Genomic DNA, 24,635 nt, shown 5'->3' with positions numbered 1-24,635 from the left:
AAAATAAAGATCAGAAAAACAATAGAAAAGATCAACAAAAATAAGAGCTGTTGTTTATATAAAGAAAAACAAAATTGACAAACCTTTAGCTAGACTAATAAAAAAAAGAGAGAACACTCAAAATTTAAACATCAGAAATGAAAGAGAAAACATTGCAACTAATACAAATGCAAAGAATTACATGAGACTACTATGAACAACTATATACCAAAAAATTGGATAATCAAAAAAAAAAAAGATAATTTCCGAAAGACATACAACCCACAAACGCTTAACATGAATAAATGGAAAATATGAAGAAACAAATAATCGTAAGGTGTTTGTAGCAGTAATTAAAATCTCCTAACAAAGAAAACCAGAACCTGAAGGCTTCACTGTTGAATTATATCACACATTTAAAGACTTAATATCAATTCTTCTCAAACTCTTCTTAAAAACTGAAGAGGAAACTTCCAAATTCATTTTATGAGGCTGGCATTATCCTCATTCAAAGCCAGATAAAGGCACTATAAGAAGAAAAAAATTGCAGTTCAAAATCTCTAATGTATTGTACTTAGATGGAAATATCCTCACAAGATATTGTTGAGCCGTATTCAACACCACATTAAAAAGAGCCTACACCGTGATCATGGATTTATCACTCAGATGAAGTATATTTCAATATATGCAAATCAATCAAGGTGATACACCACGTTAACAAAATGGAAGATAAAACTCATATGATCACCTCAGTTCATGCAGAGAAATCATTTGACAAAATTCAACATCCTTTCATGATAATAACTCTCAACAACCTAGGTATAGAGGAAATGTACCTCAATATAATAAAGGGCATATATGACAAGTCCATAGCTAACATCATAATCAATGGCGAAAAACTTAAAGATTCTCCTCTAAGATCAGGAAAAAGATAATGATGCACACTCTTGCTACTTCTATTCAACATGGTGGTAGAATTCCTAGCCAGAGCAATTAGATAAGAAAAATAAATAAAATATATTCAAGTTGGTAAGAGACAAGTAAAACTGTCTGTGTGCAGATGACATAATCTTACATATAAAAAAGCCTGAAGTCTCCACCCCCACAAAAAACTGTTATAATCAATAAATAAATTGATAGTGTTGCAGGATATAAAATCAATATGAAAAATTGGTTGTGTTTCTAAACACTAACAATGAACTAATAGAGAAATTAAGAAAATAATCTCATTTTCAGTACCACTAAAAACAATAAGATATTTAGGAATAAGTTCAACCCAGGAGGACCTTTACACTAAAACCTATAAGACATTGATGAAAGAAATTGAGGCTAACACAAATAAATGGAAAGATACCTATGTTCATGGACTGGAAGAATTAATATTGTTAAAATGTGTATACTACCCAAAGCCATCTATAGATTCAGTGAAATATCTATCAAAATTTCAGTGGCATTTTTCACAGTAAAAAAATTTGTATAGAACCACAAAAGACCCTGAATAGACAAAGCAATCTTGAGGAAAAGGAAAATGTTGGAGAGGCATCACACTCCCTAAAACTTATAAACGTCAACACCAAAAATCAAAACAAAAACAAAACTCCCAAACCAAACCAACCCACTCCCAAACAAACACACAAAAAAACTGATTAAAAAAGGGCAAAGAACCTAAATAAAAAATTTTCCAAAGAAGACATAGAAATAGCCATCGGGTGCATGAATATGTGCTCAACATCACTAGTCATCAGGGAAATGTAAGTCAAAACCACAATGAGCTATCACCTCACACCCCTTAGGATAGCTTTATTATCAAAACGACAAGAGATAACAAGTTGTTGGTGAGGATGTGAACCCTTACTCACTATTGGTGGGAATGCAAAATGATACAGCTCCTATGGAAAACAGAATGCAGGTTCTAAAACAAAACAAAACAAAACAAAAAAACCCAGAAAACAAAAAAAACAGCTTATCTACTGTATTATCCAGCAATCATGCTTCTGGGTTATATCTGAAGGAAATGATACCAGTATCTCAAAGAGATACCTGTATGCCCATGTGCAATACAATATTATTCACAATAGTCCAGATATGGAAACAACCTATGGGTCCACTGACAGATGAATAGATAAAGAAGATGTGAGATATACATATATAATTTAGCTACAAGAAGGAAGAATACACAGTCATTTGGATAAAATTAGAGGTACATATGATGAACTTAGAGGACACTATGCTAAGCTAAATAAGTCAGTCAGACAAAGACAAATATTCTATGATCTCATATGTGGAATCTAACTTTAAAAATATTTCACACTGGAACAGAGAGTAAAATGGCAGTTACCAGGAACTGACACCTAAAGGAGATTGGAAGATGCTGGTTAAAGGGTACAAGGCTTCAGTTATAAGATGAATAAGCTTTGGAGAGCTAATATACCTCATGATGACTATAATTAATAAAATTTTGTTGTGTACCTAAAATTTGCTAATAGAGTAGATCTTAAGTCTTCTCACCCCTCGCACACAAAGGTATCGATGAGAGATGTGGATGTGTTAATCTTTTATGGGAATCATCGTGCAAAGTATATACACATATCAAATCATCTCAAGTACGCTTTAAAAATATACAATTTTATTTGTCAGCTATACCTCAATACAGCCGAAAAAAATCTGCTTGGTCTGTTTTATATTTCTTTTTATCACCCCTTTGTTATTTTTTCAGAAAAAATATTTTTAGGAAACATATATTTCATACATAACTATCTTAAATTCTACCTGATCATCTCATTATCAGAAGTCATGAGCAGAGTGACTAAGTTTGTTGTTTTATTCTCTGTTGACTCTCATCTATAATGTCTTGTTTCCTATGTGTTCTATACTTCTGCTTATACATATGATTATGATTATGACAATATATTAGTAGTAGTACTTACTGCAGTATTAGACTGGTAGCATAGACAATCATACTGGAGTAGAAGTGGTGCTCATAGTCATTTGTTTCAGTCATATTAGTGGTAATATTAATGGTAGTTGCTCTTAGATCAGAGAAAGCCTGGTTCCTGTTACTCCTCTTTGTACAGAGGGCGTTTTTTTTCTTACTCAGGCTTCACTGAGAATATAGCTATTTCAGGAATCCCAGATCTTCTTTTGTGGTTTCAGCCAGTTTGGCTCTTAAGATTTGCCCTAATTGTGACTGCCCCCCAGATATTTAAATATATTCTTAGTGTAGTTTGTTTACCACCTAAGCATTTGGTAGCAGTGCATTTTGGTTTGGGTGTCTACCATATTGTCAAGTTTTTAATAAAGTCTAACATCTTTTATAAGGGAGAAGAATACTAGACTAAAAACATTACACGTATATATGTGATGAAATCATAATGATACTATTACCAATGAAGAAGAGCTGGAAAACTTTTAAGATCCACATAAAAAGAATATGCTGATTTTTTTATGTTATATAAATCACAAGTAAAGACCTATAAGACATGAAAAACAACAAACTGCTAGTGTGTTGGGAATGAGTACCTGTGACTCAGGATACAATTTTTAGGAATAAGATAATACAGTAATAGAAATGTACTGTATTTCAAATAATGAAGATATAACTGAAGATGATGAGCTAGGTAAAACTGTTTAATAGTGATAACTGTCTTTAAGTCAATGAGAAAAGAGATGTTAAAAATGCATGTGAGACATTGGAGAACATTTGTTTTGTGAAATATGAGTGGACAGAGGACTATTTTCAATTATTTTATATAATATGCAATGTGAATATTTACATGTAACTAAATTAAATAAATTTTGTAATTGAATAGTTGACTTTTATCTACATGCTTCATCATTTATATTTCCGAGTAGACAAAACTCTCTTTTGTTATATATTTGAAGACACATGTGACAACTTTGTATTAAATTATTTTAGTTAATATGAGTGAAAATGTAATATTCCAAATTAATGTATTTGTGTAATATGTGATTTTAAATATTCATGTGTAAATTAATTAATTAATAGATTGATTATAAGTACACTTTTTTCAATAACTTTTAAAATTTAGATTTTCAGGTTGGTCAAGACACTCCTTCATCTTTTCATTGGTGTCTCCTTATGTCTGTGTATGTATAATATTTATTTTAAAGTAATTTTCAGATTACTCAATTAATTGCATGTAATGAGAAAAGATTCTTCTCTTTGCTGATTTTCTTTAGTGTTAGCATCTATCGTGGCACTTTACAATTTTAGTTAAAGGGCTTTTGTGTGGAAGTCCTCACAATCTCTCTGAATTCACCTTTCCTGATAAGGATATTAGTTACTCCACCCGGCCACTTAGAGCTCAGAACCGGGCCAGGACAGGACCTTGGGGTTTCTGTCCAGCAGATACTTAGGGAAAGTCACAATACAATTATTGAGCGTGGAAGGTGAATGCCCAAGTCTTGGGTGCTGATCTCATTTCTTTCTCTCACAGCTTTATAAACCCTACAGTGCAGAGGAGAAATCACATACATTTTTGTATTTGTTTCAAGGTCTGGAAAGGTTGACTGAAACTCCTTTTTTTTTTTTTTTGCGGTACACGGGCCTGTCACCATTGTGGCCTCTCCCACTGCGGAGCACAGGCTACGGACGTGCAGGCCCAGCCGCTCCGCGGCATGTGGGATCCTCCCAGACCAGGGCATGAACCCACGTCCCCTGCATCGGCAGGCGGACGCCCAGCCACTGCGCCACCAGGAAAGCCCTGAAACTCCTTATCTTATGTAGTAGATTTTTCTTAGTTCTCCACCACAAACAGGGTACTTTTGGCCTTATTAGCCCATTTAAGAGTCAATTTTTTAATTGAGGTGTAATTGACATACCACATTATATTAGTTTCATGTGTACAACATAATAATTTGATATTTGTAGATATTGTGAAATGATCACCACAGTAAGTCTAATTAATATCCGTCGGCTCACATAGTTACAGAATTTTTTTCTTGTGATGAAAACTTTTAAGATCTATTCTTGCAGCTTCCCTGGTGGCACAGTGGTTAAGAATCTGCCTGCCAATGAAGGGGATGTGGGTTCAAACCCTGGTCTGGGAAGATCCCACATGCCATGGAGCAACTAAGCCCGTGTGCCACAGCTACTGAGCCTGCACTCTAGAATCTGCAAGCCACATCTACTGAGCCTGTGTGCCACAACTACTGAAGCCCACATGCCTAGAGCCCGTGCTCTGCAACAAGAGAAGCCACTGCAATGAGAAGCCTGCACACCGCAAGGAAGAGTAGCCCCCGCTCGCCCCAAGTAGAGAAAACCTGCACGCAGCAATGAAGACCCAACACAGCCCAAAATAAATAAATAAATAAAAATCTATTCTTTTAGCAACTTTCAAATATGCAGTACAGTATTATTAACTACAGTCACCATGCTGTACATTATGTCCTCATAACATTTACTTTATAACTGGAAGTTTGTACCTTTTGACTCCATCTGTTTCACCCACTTCCAACCCCCTGCCTCTGGTGCCAACTAATCTGTTCTCTGTATCTATGACCTTGTTTTTTTATTTGTTGTTTTTCTTTTTAGATTCTACACATAATTGAGATTATAATGATATTTGTCTTATTTTACTTAGCATAACGCCCTCAAGATCCATCCATGTTGTTGCAAATGACAACATAGATTTCATCCTTTTTATGGCCAAATAATATTCCATTGTGTATATATATATGTGTGTGTGTATACATACATACATATATATATATATATATACAGCACATTTTCTTTATCCATTCATCTAGTGATGAACACTTAGATTGTTTCCATATCTTGGCTATTGTAAATAATGCTGTAATGAACATGGGGATGCATATGTCTTTGCAAGGAGTCTAGTTTTTAACATTCTCTACTTGTTTTTAATTAGCTGATAGTTAATGCCCCCTTCTCTCTGTGTAACACTTGATCCAAGGTGATATTAATCTTATCTTTACTTGTTCTATGTCATTTACTTTAAAAATATTCTGTGTATCAATCTGATGTGTTTGGAGCATAGAGAAGAATTTAAAAAATGAATTTTCACTCTCTCTTGACCTGTTGACTTTTCTCTTTTAACAGAAAAGGGAACTTAAAAATATATCACAATATTTTGTATGAAATTTTCTACTTAACTGAAAATTTTCTCTTAAAACCTTTCAGAAAACTTTGTTACTTTGTTTGCAACATTTGATAATGATGAAGATTTCTCCTTCATACTAAACACAAAACATAAAATTTATACATATTTATCATCTGGATATGAACTACTTTCTGTCTTATCTTACCCTGTGGAGAAGAGAGAAAAAAAATGCTTATGGTGAAATAATCCATTGCATAAAAACGTCTTGGGATTATATTTTGTAAGCAGTTCAATTCAACAGATATTTAATGAATATGTCTCATGTACAAGGCATGATACCAGCTTCAGATTACAAACATGAGAGATCAAAAAAGGTGAGAAAGTGACACTTCTACTATTACCCACTTTGAAAATAGTGGTCTGATGTACTCCCAGACCAATTATAAAGGAAAAATTGTCTATTTAGCACGTATAATTGGCTGTAAGAGAAATGATCCAGGTTTTGGTGTCAGGCAAAATATTTTATTCTAATTATTCGACAGAGGCCCTTTAGAGTTATGGGAATCATAATCACCTCAAGGAGATGTTAAAGTATGAATTTGTTCCAACTAATTGCTGTTGCAAGTTGACATTTCATTGTTAGTATATAGAAATTCAACAGATTTCTGTATATTAATTTTGTGTCCTGCGATTTTACCAAATTCATTGAGTTCTAGTACATTTTTCTGTGGCATCTATAGGATTTTCTTAATATCATGTCAACTGCAAACAGTAACAGTTTTATTTATTTCCAATTTTTTTTCACATTTAAACTAGATTGAATTTTTTTTTTAACTGAAGTATAGTTGATTTACAATATATTAGTTTCAGGTATACAGCATAGTAATTCAATATTTTTATAGATCATACTCCATTTAAAGTTATTATAAAATATTGTCTATATTCTGTGTGCTGTACAATATATTTTTGTGGCTTATTCATTTTATACATAGTAGTTTATACCTATTGCTCTCCTACTCCTATCTTGCCCCCCCTTTGCCTCTTCTCACTGGTAACCACTAGTTTGTTCTCTATATCTGTGAGTCTTTTTCTGTTTTGTTATATTCATTCATTTGTTTTATTGTTTATGTTCCATATATAAGTGATAACATACAGTATTTGTCTTCCTCTGTCTTCCTCTGATTTATTTTGCCAAGCATAATACCATCCAGGTCCATCCATGTTGGTGCAAATGGCAAAATTTCACTTTCTTATGGCTGACTAATATTCCATATATATATACCACTTCTTCTATATCCATTCACCTGTTTACTGACACTTTAGCTGCTTTCATATCTTGGCTATTGTAAATAATGCTGCTATGAATACTGGGGTGCATGTATCTTTTTGAATTTTTTTCAGATATATGTGTGTGTGTGTATACACACACACACACAAACATTTTTTTAAAAGAAGACATACATATGGTCAACAGGTACATGAAAGATGCTCAACATCACGAATCATCAGGGAAATGCAAATCAAAACCATAATGAGAGGGCTTCCCTGGTGGCATAGTGGTTGAGAGTCCGCCTGCCAATGCAGGGGACACGGGTGTGTGCCCCGGTCCAGGAAGATCCCACATGCCGCAGAGTGGCTGGGCCCGTGAGCCATCGCCACTGAGCCTGCGTGTCCGGAGCCTGTGCTCCGCAACGGGAGAGGCCACAGCAGTGAGAGGCCCGCGTACCGCAAAAAAAAAAAAAAAACCACAATGAGATACCACTTCACATATGTCAGAATGGCTATTAACAAAAAGACAACAAATAATAAGTGTTGGCGAAGATATGAAGAAAAAGGAGCCGTTGGGCACTGTTGGTGGGAATGTAAACTGGTATAGCTACTATGGAAAACAATATGGAAGTTCCTCAAAAAATTCAAAATAGAACTACCATATGATACAGAAATTCCACTCCTGGGTATTTATCTGAAGAAAATTAAAATCCTAATTAGAAAAGATATATACACTCCCATGTTCATTGCATCATTATTTACAATAGTCAAGATACGGAATGGATAAATAAAATGTGATATATATATGACATAATATGACATAAAAACGAATAAAATCTTGTCATTTATGACATCATGGATTGACCTAGAGTGTATTATTGTAAGTGAAATGAGTCAGACAGAGAAAGACAAATACTATATGATTTCATTTACATGTGGAATCTAGAAAAACAAAACAAATGAACAAAACATAACAGAAGAGAAACAGTTACAGACTCTCTGTATCTATGACAGTAATGGTTGACAGAGGGGAGGGAGTTGGAGATGAGGGAGATTAAGAGGTATAAACTTCCAGCTGCAAAATAAATGTTACAAGTATGAAATGTACAGTGTGAAGAATATAGTCAATAATTATGTAGTATCTTTGTATGGTAACAGATGGTAAGTAGACTTATCATGGTGATCATTTTGAATTGTATAGAAATATCAAATGTAACAGAAACTAACAGTGTTGTAGGTCAATTATATTTCAGAAACAAACCAACAAACTCATAGGAAAAAAGATCAAATTTGTGGTTACCAGAGACAGGAGCTGGGGGAGGGGGAATTGGTTGAAGGCAGTCAAAAAGTACGAACTTCCAGTTATAAGATAAATAGGTACTAGGCATGTAATGTACAACATGGTAAACATAATTAACACTGCTATATGTTATATATGAAATTTGTTAAGAGAGTAAATCCTGAGTTCTCATCACAAGGAAAAACAACTTTTTAAACTTCTTTAGTTTTGTATCTATATGGGATGATGGATGTTCACTAAACTTATTGTGGTATTGAAAAAAAATTAAAAATAAATAAGTAAATTTCTGACATGGCTGAATACATAAAATAGGCATTTAGGGGAACATTAACAAAAAATATAATTTTTTGAAAATCTAAAACAGTGTGAAATTATGTAGGTTAAATGTTAACCTCTTTGGTTATTGCTGTTGCCATGGGTGTTGGTCTTTTTTTTTTTTTTGATATAGTTTAAAGCATGAACAAACTATTTATCTTTCCATTAGAATTTAATGTTAAAATTTTTACCCATTGGAAAATAAACTTCACACCTGTGTGTAGCTAGCTTATTTGCTACTCAGATAAAATAATCTACTTATTTTTTTGTCTCCTTTTCTTGTTCATTTTTTGTACTTTTTGGTGCCAGTTAGTATTTCTAGCTCACGATGTGAACAAAAAATAAGATTTTAGATTTACAGTGTCTTGTGACTTTTTGACAGCTTTTGTGAGGTATTTGAACCTTTGGACAAAACTGAGATTTGGGATATTTAGTGAATGTAATTGATTCATGTAGTCTTCGCCTCCAGGTCATTTGGATTTGTACAAAGCTGCTTATAAATGCAGAATATCTGCTTGCCATTCTCAAAGGAGTATGGCCCTAATTAAACTGCAACATAGTGTTATTATTCATTTTGAACGAATTTTCCCTATGTGTTGAATTTTTCTTTAGTAATTTTGCAGTACTAAAAATCAAGAGAAAAGAAGAGAAATCTAATCTCTTATTACATTGAATTTCATCTGACAAAGAAGAAATGACGGTACTCCAAACAGAAAAGCAGCCATCTGTTGGAAAGAAATACGAGAAGCTGAATTGTCAAATTCTCTATTTTAAGCTTTCTTCAGCAAAATTGGTCATCAATCATGTTTTAAAATAGAATGTGGGCACAGGAAACATTCGGGGGAAAAATATTTTTCCACAGTATTGTTTTCTGTTTTATGCGTGGCACGGTGCCTTACAGGGGTTATGTTCATTCTAACCACAAAATTCAGCATTCTCAAAGTAGACTACTCTACTTTAAGTGATCGTATATTGGATATCAGATAGCAAGTTGCCAAGGACTACGTTCAATATCTGGATAGATGAAGAGGATAATGTTTCCTTTGTGAAAAGTGAATTCTATTTATTAGTTCATGCACTCATTCATCTACTTATTCAGTCTGAATGCAACAAATATTTTTAGCTTTTATTCTGTGCCAGGCTTTTTGTTAGGTATTGAGCATTTAAAAATGAATAAAATACTATACTTTCCTCAAAGAGATCAAATATTCCATTCCCAGTTACACTCCATCCAACAGGCTATGCCGAATGTCAAGTGAAAAAGTTACCACAGTTCCAATTATCCATAAAGAACAACTCATTGTTATTCCCACCACTTGTCTAGCTTAATCAGCCCTCAAGTCTTAAAGCTGTCAGGCAATATTAATTTCAGTGATATCTAAAAGGAGCACAGACCTAAAAATCCTGCTGGAATATAAAGAACCCCTCTGTTTTCCTACTCCGCTATTGGAAAATGCTTTGTTATTGTTGGAAAATGAATTAACTTCATAGAAAACAAATGTCTATTGCCATCATGGAGCCATACTATACTTTCCATTAATCCCCACTTTGGGCCATTAATAAAATTAAGAGAAAAAGGATAGAGGTGAATTGAAGAGAGCTAGGTTTTCATTTTCTGGTCACTAAAAAAAAATGCTGTGTTTTTATGAGAGACTTTATAACTCATATGGCTCGTTTGAAAGTATGACTTAGGTTGCAACCATGGCAGCCGATGCCAAGGTTTTATGTCGGGCGTGTAAAGGATCATGAATTTTGTAGTACTGTAGATTTTTATTTTCAGGCTATAATGCATAATTTTTCAACATTTAACTGCATTTATTTTAAAGTGTTTAGGTTCCCAGAAGAAATGCCTTATCACTACAAAGCGTAATCTACCTCCATTTTTTTCTTTTTGTTATTTTTCTTAAAATGTTTTTTGTTGGATTAAAATGATTAAATGGCCTGTTTAGTTGTAGTTGCACTACAAAATTGTATAAAATATTCTTTTTTAAGAAGTTATATTTTTCCTTGTGGGAATGATGTCAATTTCTAATTGTTGCCTACAGAGAAAAGAGTAATGATACTTAAAAACTTCTGCTCCTAGACTGGTAAACAGCTTTGACCAAATGTGTAAATCTAACCCTTAGAATTAAATGAATAAAAAAAAATTAAATGAAGGATTATGGGACGCTGATGAACAAACAGTAACAGAGTAAGAGTAATGACAGAAACACCTGTAAATAACATCTACAAAAACGCCAGGTGACAAGAATTTCTCCTGAACCTAAAAATACAAACTACCAACAGCTACGACACCATTCAGTATCATCATCTATGAGGTAAAAGCAGAATAAAGGAATCGGTGCCTCAAATGGCCCTGACAGTAGAACAATAAAATTGCCAGTAGGTACTTAATGGAAAGTACAACAGGTCAATCTGAAAACACAGACAAATGTGGAAGAAGGGGCTTCAACAGCATACAAATTTCAAGTTAGTGTGAGGGGACAGTGAAGGATATCTGATGATGCTGGAGAGTATGGATTTTAGAAAGTGTCAAACTCAATCTTTTTTCCCAGAGGGTAGAAACTGCTGGGAGTTGAACACAGATTGAGTTGGGGAGGAATAATGGTTACTCTTCATTGATGATGGAGGAGAGTAGATTGTATCCCACTTGCTTCACCTCTACACTTAGCACATGCTTCTAATATTATACTGTATTCCTATCACACTGAATTCCATACCCTTCTCTTTTACGCATATTTCTCTCAAACTAAAGCACCAAGACCCTCAGGATAGGGACCATATTTTATGATATTTCCAGTATAATATCAGTGTGTTCCACTTTCTAAGATATTACATGTAAAGTTTGAAATCACAAAAAATAACATTGAAATTGGACAAATCTGAATAATTTTTATATTGTTGCCTACTTACACTTTTCAGCCTGCTTGAAATATTTTTGAACATGTTGTAAAAGAACTGTGAATAAAACCATATTAAAGTGATAATGTAACACAATTATTATTGGTTAGCATTACAACTTCATGGATCTTCCCCACCCTCCCTGTGAAACACCAACCCTGTGAAACACCATAATTTAACCATTGAGGTCTATATATCACTATGCTGAAGAAGATTCTTGACTTAAAAGAAAAACCACACACACAAAATTATAGCATCCTTTTATATAGTTTTTAAAGAGGAAGCGTTTCTAATAACATAATAATAATAGCAATTATTACTTCTAACATCACTTAGATTACTACCACTTATATACTTACCTCTGATTCATACATATGAGTATTTTGATCAATCAATCTCCTATTTTATAGGAGATTGAACATATTGGGCGCTTTGAGTTAATTACTATAAGAAGTGTGTATGCCTGAGTGTGTTTGTGTGGCCATAATATTGAATATTGTTCACACATGGATACCATCACCTCCTATAATCAACTCTTGCATTAAATGTATATAAAGCTGAAAATGACAAACTTACTTTAAGCCTGGCCTCCTGTACAACCTCTACATTATTTGTTCTTTTGAACTTAGGCAGAAGCCCCTGTATAAATGTGAACATTATTTGAACACCATGAAACCTTAAGTTCTTGTTGGTCATTAGCATATTAACTTGAATTCGCTATCTAATTAGCATAGTATAGGAAAGCATGAAATATGTCTGTAGGCCATGCATTTATTTGAGCAACTTAAGCCACAGACTCAAGCTCATGGGTTTGGAAGGTGTTCATTCTAAGAGTTGGGGAGTAAGGCTTCTCTGTTCAATACACCTGCATTAGGTTGGCACCTCAAGGCCCCAGGAGCCAACTCAACACAGCAGATTGCTGTTTGGAACACCTAGAGACGTTTGCGAGAACATTTCAGTGTGGGGCTTCTCTAGGCTTCTCTGTTCCCCTGTTTAACTCCAAAAGAGAGGTGGTTCTATAGCCAAGAGAAAGGAAAGGACTTTCATAGGGGGAAGACAAGCACCGCATCTTTACCATCTCCTTACAGCCACGTCCAGTGGGATGGCGCACTCTGCAATTGTTTGGTGAGTGTGGTAATGGATGCCACCACCTACCTTCAGTCACTGCTCTGCAACTTCAACTTCAATAAGTAATTTCCAATGCTTTCCTTCAAATTCATCTTCTATAACAGGAGGAATTATCTTGAGGGTCTTTTTGTCTTTTTTTCCAAAAATGAAGAGGACACTTTACATACTTACTATACAAAGATGAGAAATAAAAGATAAGAAAACAGACTTTGAGTTGTAATATATTAAATAATCTCAGCTATTTACATGCTAGAGGCTACAAAACAGTGCCCGCTATCTAATACACATAATTTTATTCCATAAAAGGAATAAATCTAAGCTGAAGGAATATAGTGTTTTCCCTATTAAATATAATGCAATGATTTCCATTTTTAAGAGGAAAAATAAATGTGACCTATAAATATTTCATATTTTTACATAAGTTCCCCTCCTTTAAAGATGATTCCTAGTGGGACTGTGGGAAGCAAATGGGCTTTGGGGTTAGCGTGGCCTGAATTCCGATTGGCTCTGCCCCCTAGTGTACTATGTGAGTTCATCAGGAAGCTCCCCAATATCTGGATTCCTGAAAGTATGTGAAATTGCGTAGCACAGGGCAGGTTTCAAGACTTCTGTCTTTCTTTTTCTTGGTATTTAGCAGAACAAGTGATACTGGGTGACAGAAAGAGGGAAGACTCTAGAGGAGACCGTGAGGACAGGCACTGCTTAGGAAGAAAACTATAAGCAGGAAGGGGCTCAGGGCAGCTGCTCTTGGCTCCGTGGGCTACAAAGAGGCTACAGAGAGGAAAAGAAAAGTCTTAACGATATATGCAAAATAAGTGTCTTTCTGTCTCTCCAGGGATGTGTGAGTAGACAGACAGATTGCCATCAATTTTGAGGGTTACTCGGGATGATCTGAGTAATATAGATTCTATGGAATGAGAAAAATCCCCTTTGTAGGGTGTACAAACTGTGTGTGTTTAAGAGCTGGCCCACCAGAGCAACAGCGAAGAGTCTTCTTAGAGGCTCTAGGACTTGGTGTGAGGTAGGGCTGTCTGCTCTCTGCTCTCTGCAGACAGGGGGTATCTGCTCTAAGGGGGTCCCAGCAGGGTTCATCTATTTAAGGACACTGGTATTTCCCACAGCCACTTTGTTGGTCAGAAGCTGGGTGGAATAGTGGTGAAGAGGACAGGATCTAGGGACAGCATGCTGAGGGGTGACCCCGACGTTGCCTCTTACTAGCTTAGCCATGTTATTTAGGTCTTCTGCTCAATTTCCTCATCTTTAAGATTGGCACTAATAACAATTCTTATCTCATAGGGACATTTGGAGGGAGTTCAATGCGACATCAGTGTATAAGTCACCTAAATTTGGTTATCCTTCTGCCATATGTGATCTGAGTCCTATAGCAATTAACACAGCAGAACTATATTTGCATAAGTAGCTTTATACTCTCTGCTTGTATGCTGAGCAGAGCTGATTCATTTCACACATAATTTGCAACTTGTTACAGAGCTTTTTCAATACTAATATCCAAACATGTTAGACAAAGAAAAGAGGATGGACACTTGTTTGTTTGATTTCCACTGATTCTGTAGTACTGTATTTTCAACTTCTTAGTGACATTGGCTGTATTAAAGGTCTGTGCCACACACCCTGCAGTGAATGAGAAACCGTTTTTACAGTTGCCATTACAACGAAACCCCTAATTGCCTTAAGAATAATTTTATTGTTCTTGCAATATAAAATTATACTGATAGATCATTTTAAAGTAACACATTTTTCTTAAAGAGATGAGATAAGGAAATAAAGTGGTAATAATGTGTTTAATTTATAAGTAAACTCTAGGAATACAACTTATTTCATTTTGTTACTATCACAGAGAGTAAAAATTTGTCATGTTTTTAACAGAGTATTAACAAATCCCATTATTAACACATCCCATTTATCTCTTGTTTATTCATTTGTCATGTAGATGAAATTCCTTGTCTTTTCCATGTTGGAGACTAAGTTGTGATGATCAAATAGAACAATATAAACAAACAATTAGAAGATTAATTTGCTACAAGCCTCCCCAAGATGTCAGACACGTATTATCTAGTCATGTATATTCAAGGCCTGGTTATCAATAAAATATAGGCAGAAGTTACGAAAATGGTAAGAAATAAGATATATTACTGTGTAATTTTAAGCCCAATTTTTTCTTCTTACTCTCTCACACATCATTCAATTCATTAAAGATTCATTGCTCGTTATATGAGAAGAAATAGAATATTTTAGATATAAAATGAATAAAGCAAATTCTCTACCCACAAGGAATTTGCAGCAGAAAAAGAATAACACTGTCATGTGATGCAATCCAATGAGTACCATGTAATGCAGTGACAATGCTATAAAGGATCTGAAACAGTGCTTTGGAGAACAGACGAAGAGCTCCTAACCACTGAGCCTGACTGCTGGAGACAAACAGAAAAGGTCCAGAGAGAAGAACCATCACTACTGACCCTGGAGGATTAAGCTGGGTGCATCCTGTGGTAAAAAGGAGGGCATTCCACAGAGACCATGCGCAAAGGCAAAGAAGTAGAACTGTTTTAGGAGACAAACAGGATTGGAGTTGAAAGGAACACAGAATGTATGACAAGGATTAGTGAGAGAAAAGTTTGGAATAAAAAATTGGGGCCATACGGTTAAAAACTTTACATATCATGTAAGAAACTTGGACATGATCCTGGAAGCTTTAGGGAGCTACTGGATAATTTAAAAGGGAGTGTAGTGGTCAGAATTTTATTTAAAAAACAAAATCAAAGCAAATAATAAAACTGAGGGCACTCGGGATATAGCAGAATGTAGACACAAATGGATCAAGCATAAAAGTTGGAAACACGTTTGACCAAATTGCTGAATTGAGCCATGCTAAACAAACAGTCCATACATTTGCATGTATTAAAGAGAGCCTAATGTTCCTGAATTACTATTGTTCACTTAAGCTAGAATCACTACTGTTTTACGCACTCAAGAACAGGTACAAAGACAAAACAGACACATTGAAAGTTATCAGTTTTGTACAAGTAGATTCTTCTACTCTTCAGTCTCCTGTAGACTTTTTAAGATGGTAAGAGCACTGTCAATACATGATATATAACATAATATAATATAAATTCTTAAATCCATATAGAGTGTAAGGAAAATTATACATTTATATATATATATAAATATATATTCTTTACTTACAGCTAACTTGCAAAATCATTTTGTAAGAGCTAATTCATGTTCAGAAATATTTCTCAAAGTTTTATAGTTTTTTTTTTTTTTCTTTTGCGGTACGCAGGCCTCTCATCGTTGTGGCCTCTCCCGCCGCGGAGCACAGGCTCCGGACGCACAGGCCCAGCGGCCATGGCTCACGGGCCCAGTCGCTCCGCGGCATGTGGGATCTTCCCGGACCGGGGCACGAACCCGTGTCCCCTGCATTGGCAGGCAGACTCTCAACCACTGCGCCACCAGGGAAGCCCCCTATAGTTATTTTTAAAATTAAATGTACCTTGATACACCTACCTGCAAAAAAACAAAAAAATTAAAAATATAAAGCAATTTTTGAAAGAATAAAAAAAAAAAAGCATATTTTACTCTGGGAAGATTTGAAGTTAATTCAAAGTCTTAAATCCATGAAGTTTAAGTTACTTCAAACTGGCCTCACGTGTCTTTGAACCCTTACTCATTGCAATCCAGGAAAATTGCTTTAGAACTAGACTAAAAGTAAAATTGTTTGGGACAGTTTATTCTTTCTTTTATGCAGTAAAATCATAACGTCTAGAATACTATGTGCTTCCAATGTTCAAATTATGTTTCTCAACCTTAGTATTAAAATTTATTAAAAAGTAAAGGTTAATGTAATGGTTTTGAAAGGCAGAATATAGGTAAAATGGAAATATAAGATAATTTAATGGAGAAACAAAAAGCTTTTAAATAAGACACACATCTCATTGCATTGAGAAAGCAAAAAGTATTAAGAATTTGGCACAAAAGAGTTTATAAAATCATACGAGCAAGTATTTTGTACATTTCTAAGATTTTCCATTGAGTTATTTAGCAAATTAGTTTGATTTTTCAAAAGAAGCATGAATTTTATTTGTTTTTATTTTTTGTTTTTTTGCGGTACGCGGGCCTCTCACTGTTGTGGCCTCTCCCGTTGTGGAGCACAGGCTCTGGACGCGCAGGCTCAGCGGCCATGGCTCACGGGCCCAGCCGCTCCGTGGCATGTGGGATCTTCCCGGACCGGGGCACGAACCTGTGTCCCCTGCATCGGCAGGCGGACTCTCAACCACTGTGCCACCAGGGAAGCCCCATGAATTTTAAATTTTACATGTAGACATAGCAAGACCTACAAACTATTTTGACTTTCAAACCACCAGCTGTGTAATTGTGTTGTCAAGTAAACAGTTTTGACTCCCTTCAAATTATTCAACTTTCTAACACCATTTTATTCATACCTACACTCATTCAAAAGCTATGTATGAAGCATTTATTATCTGCCAGTTATTGCATGACTCACCAGATACATTGCTGAGCAGGACCAGTTTGCCCTCACAGATTTTCAGTTGTGTATGAGGGGCACCTGGCATTTAAAATGCGGGAAACAGGGCTTCCCTGGTGGCGCGGTGGTTAAGAATCCATCTGCCAATGCAGGGGACATGGGTTCGAACCCTGGTCTTGGGAAGATCCTGCACGCCGTGGAGCAGCTAAGCCCGAGTGCCACAACTACTGAAGCCCTTGCGCCTAGATCCCGCATGCCACAACTACTGAGCCTGCGTGCCACAACTACTAAGCCTGCACTCTAGAGCCCACAAGCCACAACTACTGAAGCCCTTGAGCCTAGAGCCTGTACTCTGCAACAAGAGAAGCCACCACAGTGAGAAGCCCATGCACCGCAACGAAGACCCAACGCAGCCAAAAATAAATAAGTAAAAACAAATTAAAAATAAAATAAAATAAAATGCAGGAAACAGCTGAAGATGGCGGAAGATTCAGCTTCCACAAAAGCTTGAGCCTCATTATATGCTTGTTGTATTATAATACAATAGTATCTAAATGACATGCCCAAAGCCGCCATGACAGCTCCTGGAAATCCCCTCCCCTTCCCCACTTGTTAGCCTATGAATTGTACCCTGGGGACTCTCGCCTTCCAAGATGGCCCACACTCTGTCTATGGAGTGCGTATCTCCCTGAATAAATCTGCTTTCACTCTAAACAAATAAATAAAATAAAATAAAATGGAGAAAACAGTATGGCATGGATGAGTATGTTTGTTAGGGACCTCTTGATCGAGACCACCTGCCCTGGTCAGGCACGCTGGCATGAGTCATCTCACAACAGGAGGTCCCAATAAGGAACACAGCACTGACAAGCTGCCACCAAAACCAACTGGAGAAATTCAGGAGGGGCCAACCTCCCAGAAACCCTCACACTGGAAACCAACTTAACTGAGAGATATGTGTGCCAGAAAGGGCCCTGAGTTGGACCAAATATGGGCACGAGCAAGATGATTGGCCAGAGACAACCCAGAAACTAACCCCATCACCATAAAACCTGAGACTGAGAGCCACAAGGCAGAGCAGTCCTCCTGGGTTCCCCTACCCTGCTGTTCTCCCCTAGAGCACCCCTTTTCAATAAAGTCTTTTGCCTTACATCAGTACGTGTCTCTCCTCGGACAATTCATTTCCAAGTGTTAGACAAGAGCCCACTCCCGCTCCCCCTAGCCCCATAACACCTCGTGACACACATACTTACAGAATGGAGAGAAGTTGGATGTGATTAAGTACTACAGCTTGTGAATGAGACCAGTAGGATGTGAAACTGAAAAGGTAAAGTTAGAGTCATTCATTCATATTAATGGAGTGGCTCTCATGTCCCAGGCACTGTGCTAAGATTATAGTGTAAATCCATTAGGTTATTTTAGTGGTCCATGAGGGATCTGTTGGTAACTTGGACTAGAATGGTGGTGGTGGATAGAGGTGTGGAAAGAAGAAGAGGAAACAAAATTTTGACCATGGTCTAGAATAAGAAATATTCTTTTCCATTTCAACCCAGTGTATGCATGCACGTGTAAGTCTATAATGAAAATACATATTTGTGACTTAAAATTGACACTGAACTCTTTCAGCTTTAGTTTGCTATATTCCTTTTCATTAAAAGAAAAAAAAATGATGGTCCTGACCCTTTTAACTTATATCAAAACTTGGGACCTGCAGCTTGCGAATCCCTGGATAGATAATTAAATCCTTAATTTACTGGTTAAGGGAGTAGGGGGTGATGAGGGAAAAGTATCAAGCCTTGCTCCGGAGCATTTTGCTTCTCAAAACAGGATAGCAAGTAGCAACTTATATTAAATAGACTAGGCTTTGGAACGAGTTTCTGATTTAGGTTGTGGACAAGTTTATTTTGAGGATCTTTTGCAACATTCAAGGACATGTGTCAAGTGGGCAGTTTGATCATAGGGTCCAGCGCCCAGTGCAATGGCCTAGTGTGTAGATGCTGATTTCTGAGCCAACTGTATGTACATGGTCATTGTTCTGTAGATGTGGATACAATCACCTAGGAAGAGATCAGGGACCAGAGGAGAAGGCTGACCCCTAAGCTTTGAGGAGCTGCCGACCTTTAAATGGTTGCTTGCAACTGAATCAACCCAAGGGAGACAGTGAGGGAGCATCTAAGGAGACAGGGAAACACCAGGCAGAAGTTGTGTCAACAAAAGCAGCAGAAGAAAGTGCTTTAGGAAGGAAAAGTGTCATTGGTGACATTTCAGTACAATAATAAAAGTGGAAGGCAGATTGCCTTGTGCTAAGCAGTGAATGTACGGTAAGAAAAAGGAGAAAGCACAAACAGGTCTCTTGAGAAATCTGGTGTGAGTGGAAAGGGCAATGAGGTCGGAGGCAGTTGGGTACAGACCCTACAGGGCCTTGTTAGTTTTGCTAAGAAAATTGGAATTTGCCCCATTATCATTGGGAGTTAACACATTTTTTACACAGGAATATGACACAATGGTTTTCATGAAATAGATAAATAACTGATAAGAATGTGAGGTAGATGGGCCATGTTTGGAAACACACTGGCAGTGGGAAAGCTATTTAAAAGTTGACTGCCACAATCCAGGTTAGAGAGGGCAGCAATTGAGTATCATTTAAACAAGATATATTATAACTGTAAACTGAAAGTCTGTTTTGTCATACTTTGTCCTCTCATCCTTATATCCAATCAGTTTATTCATTTCCATTAATATATGTTACTAAATTTAAAATAATCCCTATAGAAAAGACTTTCTCCCCCAAGGGCTTTTAAAATGAAGTGTAATGTTCTCAGTAAAATAATCGTGGAAAGAAGTAGAGCAGTTTTAAAAAGAACTAGTGGGAAACAAAAATAATTAACTTTCAAAATTCAAGGCAGGAAAACAACTGACATGTTCTCAATCTACTCAGGATTTAGGTTCAGTTCCCGTTAATAAGTCATTTACCAAAGGAACAAAATTATAATACATTTCAGTACATTAAAAAATAAATCTTATCTACTCTAAATAAGGACAATAAAATGCTTTCTTTTAATTGACACAGAAAGCAAGTAGCTCTTAGAATACCCTATGTTTTTCTCATTTTTAATAAATAGTGGAGCAACTAAAAATCATAGTCTAGATAAAACCACGCTTTCCTGTTCGATGAAAGTGTTAAAAGTTTGAAATGAGTAACCATAATAAGTAATTTTTAAAAATCCACTCCAAGTATCTGTTTTCTGTTTTTTTCCCTTTAGCTTTCCCCTAGACAATTTCCCATAACACGAGGACATGTCAAAAACACTTTTGAAAATTGACAGTGTTTTAGAATTAATGAACTACATTCCAGAAATATAAATTTGACTTAGCTAAAGGGCATAAAAATAAAATTTTCAAGACAAGCCCAAATGATCAGGAATGTAGTTAACAAATAAAGCAGAGAATAAATGGACAAGTTATGATTTAAAATATGAAGGTTATTGTATTTTTAATAATTTTACCTTCTTAATATATTGATATGATGCCAGGTCCTGTCAACAAGGCATTTGAGTTCCACTGCAGTAGTGGACATCGATTTTTACTGATACTCCTTAGAATGGAAGAAGGAAAGGTAAATAGTATTATATTATTCAAGAGACAAAAATGCTTTAAGAATAGGGAAGGTGTGATGGAAAGAAAATAGATTTTGTGGCTTTCTTGTGTGTGTGCTTAATAAGATGATCAAAATATTGAAATCAATTTTGATTAAAAAAATCTACTACCTCCCTCAGGAGTCATTAAAGATGAAAAAAATCAACCGTATGGAAGCTGATGTTAGAATAGTTGGGAGATTTCCCCTGCTGATTGACAGCTGTGAAGTCAGCAAGAGAAAAAAATTAAGTGGCTGAACAAATTTGTATTGTTAATATGGCTAAATGTTCAATTTCATATATTTGTTTGAATACTCTAAACACTTTTGATGGTAAGTGTTGGGAGAGTGGAAGGTGGAGAATAAAAGCAGTGGACTTGGTCATGTTGAAATTAAACATTTTAATCATATCCATAAACACTTCTTATTTTTGTTACACTTTTTAAAAATTAATTTATGCTGTGTAGTATAAAAGTAACCACCTCGCCCAGACTCTTAATTACAGAACAGATTCTTATAGGAAATGCAATTATTTTGAAATATTTCTGTTATCAGTATTTTGTGATTATCCTCAAGTTATAAAAATATCACTATTTATTGATGTTCATACATTCCTGTCCCAATAGATAAGAATTTTGTTTATTCAAATACCTCAATAATTCCTCCTTCCACTTCTGTATTTTGTTATATTACTGATTTTAGTTCCTTTAATGGATATCTTTGTAACTACATGGATAACTATGGATAATTTTGTACATTTAAAATTCATCAACACTCCATGGTGTCTTTTGAGATGCTGCTTTTTAAGATGAGAACATTAATTTTCTGAATGTAACCTCTCCTCCACTCAAGTTCTACTTCCAAATTCTGTCACATCCTATTTCTGTTCTATAACAAAAATCAAGTCCTTCATCCTGATTCTAAAAGTTGACAGCCAACAAAATGTTTACATGATGATGATCAGGTGAATATTTTTTACCAAGGATGAAGCAGTGTGCTATTGTTACCCTTCCTTCTCTTCAGTTCTGCTGTTATAAGCCTTATGCCACACACAAAAACTGGTATTTCTAATATCAAAGAAAATTATTTCCCTGTCATTCTTGCCTATCAATTGTTTATATTAAGTCGCATTCTATTTTGTTTCATACTTAGATCATGTTTTTCTTGGACATGTTTTTGTTTTTCCTGGAATTTGAGATTGCCTTCTATTTTTTCTTATTGAGAGATAAAATCAATACCACATTTATTTCTAACTTCTTCCAAGTTCCTACAAATATTAATCTTCTTTTGTACTATACTCTTCTCTTACATTGAAAACATTCTTCTTAGAAGCAACTGGCTTCTAGATCAAATTTGGAAAGATTAATTGTAGGTCTCCAGCATGGCTAAGAATTTTTTAAGTGGACTCTTAAGCAAGACCAGCATTTCCTGTATGCAACATCTTTTTCCTTCTTGTTTCCCAGCCTTGTTTTGCTAGTGTACAACTTCAAAACCTTCCTCATGGAGGATGCTTGTAAGATAAAACTTACAAATCTTAAAAAAAAAAATTTATTCATACTCATGCTTGATGCATGTTTTGGCTAAAAATATAATTTCAATTTCTTAAATATATCCCTCCCTCCATACTTTAAAAAATTCTGTTCTCTATCTTCTAGGATATATTGATTTTGCGAAAAAATTAGATGCAAGACTGATCTTGTTTCTTTTAAAAGATGTTTTTTCTCTGTGAAACTTTCTAGCATCTTGTTTTGATATACTCAGTACTTTAATAATTGATAATAGTTCTAGGTGTACGTCTTTCACAAATTCTTACTAAATGGCACTTAAAGTGTCCTTTAAATATGAAAACATAGAGTAATCTGTTTTATTTAAGATTGGGGGAAATTCTTCCAGTATTTCTTTGGTAATTTTTTAATTGGTTTTTTTCCCCTACTTTTTTTTCTTGAAAACTAGCTAGTCAGATATTAAATTTTCTGGATTAACACTTTATGTCCTTTAGCTTAAGCTCTTGGAGAGGTCCTCATTTTATCTTCCCAGTGTTCTACTGATTTTTTTGTTGTTGTTCTATTGATTTTAATTTAATTAATCTTCCTTAAAACAAATCCTGACTCTTTTTTCTTATAGTTTTTTGGGTTGTTTCTTACTGTTGACTTTTCTTCCTTCACATATTACTTACTGAAACTTTTCTGAGTAGAGGTGGGTTTTCTTGATTTTTTAAAATGTCCATTTCCATGAATATTTGCTTCTTTTGAGGTTAATTTTATCTAGGTCTTTATTTTCATGCTGGAGGCTTGCTTCAAATATCTAGTCATCTTTAATTGTTGTTTCATGTTTTATACTGAGAGATGAGGATGACAGAGAGGAAGCCTGAAGATGTTAAAAAAAACTTGCTTTAGTATGAGTGAGAAAGATGCTGGCCTTACCCTTGAGGTTCTCAAAGATGCCAGAATTATTGGTGCTTTATTCTAGAATGACAATATCCATCTAAGGTGTCTTAGTTTCCAAAACTGTTTGACAGTTTTTATAGAGAACAACTCTCCAATGTGCTGCCTGGAGGTAAACTCCTGGCCTGCACAAGTTGGGAAGAGGCAGGAATCGATAGGGAATCTATGATTTCCTCTATATTTTAAAGGAATTAATTTATCCTTTAATATTTCACCGTGTTTTCACTCCCACCCTCTGTTGTTCTCTGCATGTCTCATTAAACATGTTTCCTTGTCTATGTAGTCCCCACCTCTTGCATTATAGATTTCATATTTTATTTCGGTTTAATCATTTCCATCCTTTTATCTACTTTCCATCTTCACCATGAATCCCTTCTTTTTCTTATTATGGATTTATGACTTTTAATTCATTTACTGTGTCCTTTTAATGGTGTCTCAGAAGAGGTGAGAAAAATGTATATGTCGAGTCAGAGACCTTGAGCGAGAAGACCTCATCTCTGTAGGGACAATTTTTAAAAACATGATTTTGAGCTTGTAATGTCTCTGTACTTTTGATTATACCGATAGCTTAAATTCACCTGTGAGCACAAATGCAATTTGTTCTCAAAAGACTCTATTCACTCAACTGCTTCTCATTGACTTGTACTTTTATTTTGCCTGCTTCAACTTTAGCTTTGAAGAACTTTGGAGAAGAGAAAGGCATTCCACACCAGGTGATGCTGGGAAAGGTGATATTCTCAGTTAATTCCTAAGGACATAATCTAGTCCCCCTATGGCCTCGGAGGTAAGTCTTTTCCCAGCTGCAGAGTTCTCTGGAGCTCCAAAGTGAAGCATGTTCCAGAAGCACTGTGTTTCCAGACAGCAGCAGTTATGCGCAGAGGTGATGGTCTAGGATAGGAATCCTAATTGCTTGTGGCAGCAGGACTGACAGTGGAGAAGACTTTATCAGTGGTGTTTTCACTGTGTTCACATAAGCCTACCTCAGTGGCTGTCAGCCCTGGAAGACATCACGCTTTTAGACTGGCCCTTATCTAACTTTAATCATCCACCCCAGAAGGGGATGAGTGGAGGCTTT

Source organism: Delphinus delphis, chromosome 2, assembly GCF_949987515.2.
Source record: "Delphinus delphis chromosome 2, mDelDel1.2, whole genome shotgun sequence".
NCBI classification, from domain to species: Eukaryota; Metazoa; Chordata; class Mammalia; order Artiodactyla; family Delphinidae; genus Delphinus; species Delphinus delphis.
The sequence above is the reverse complement of the archived record's forward strand: the minus strand, read 5'-3'. Positions refer to the sequence as shown.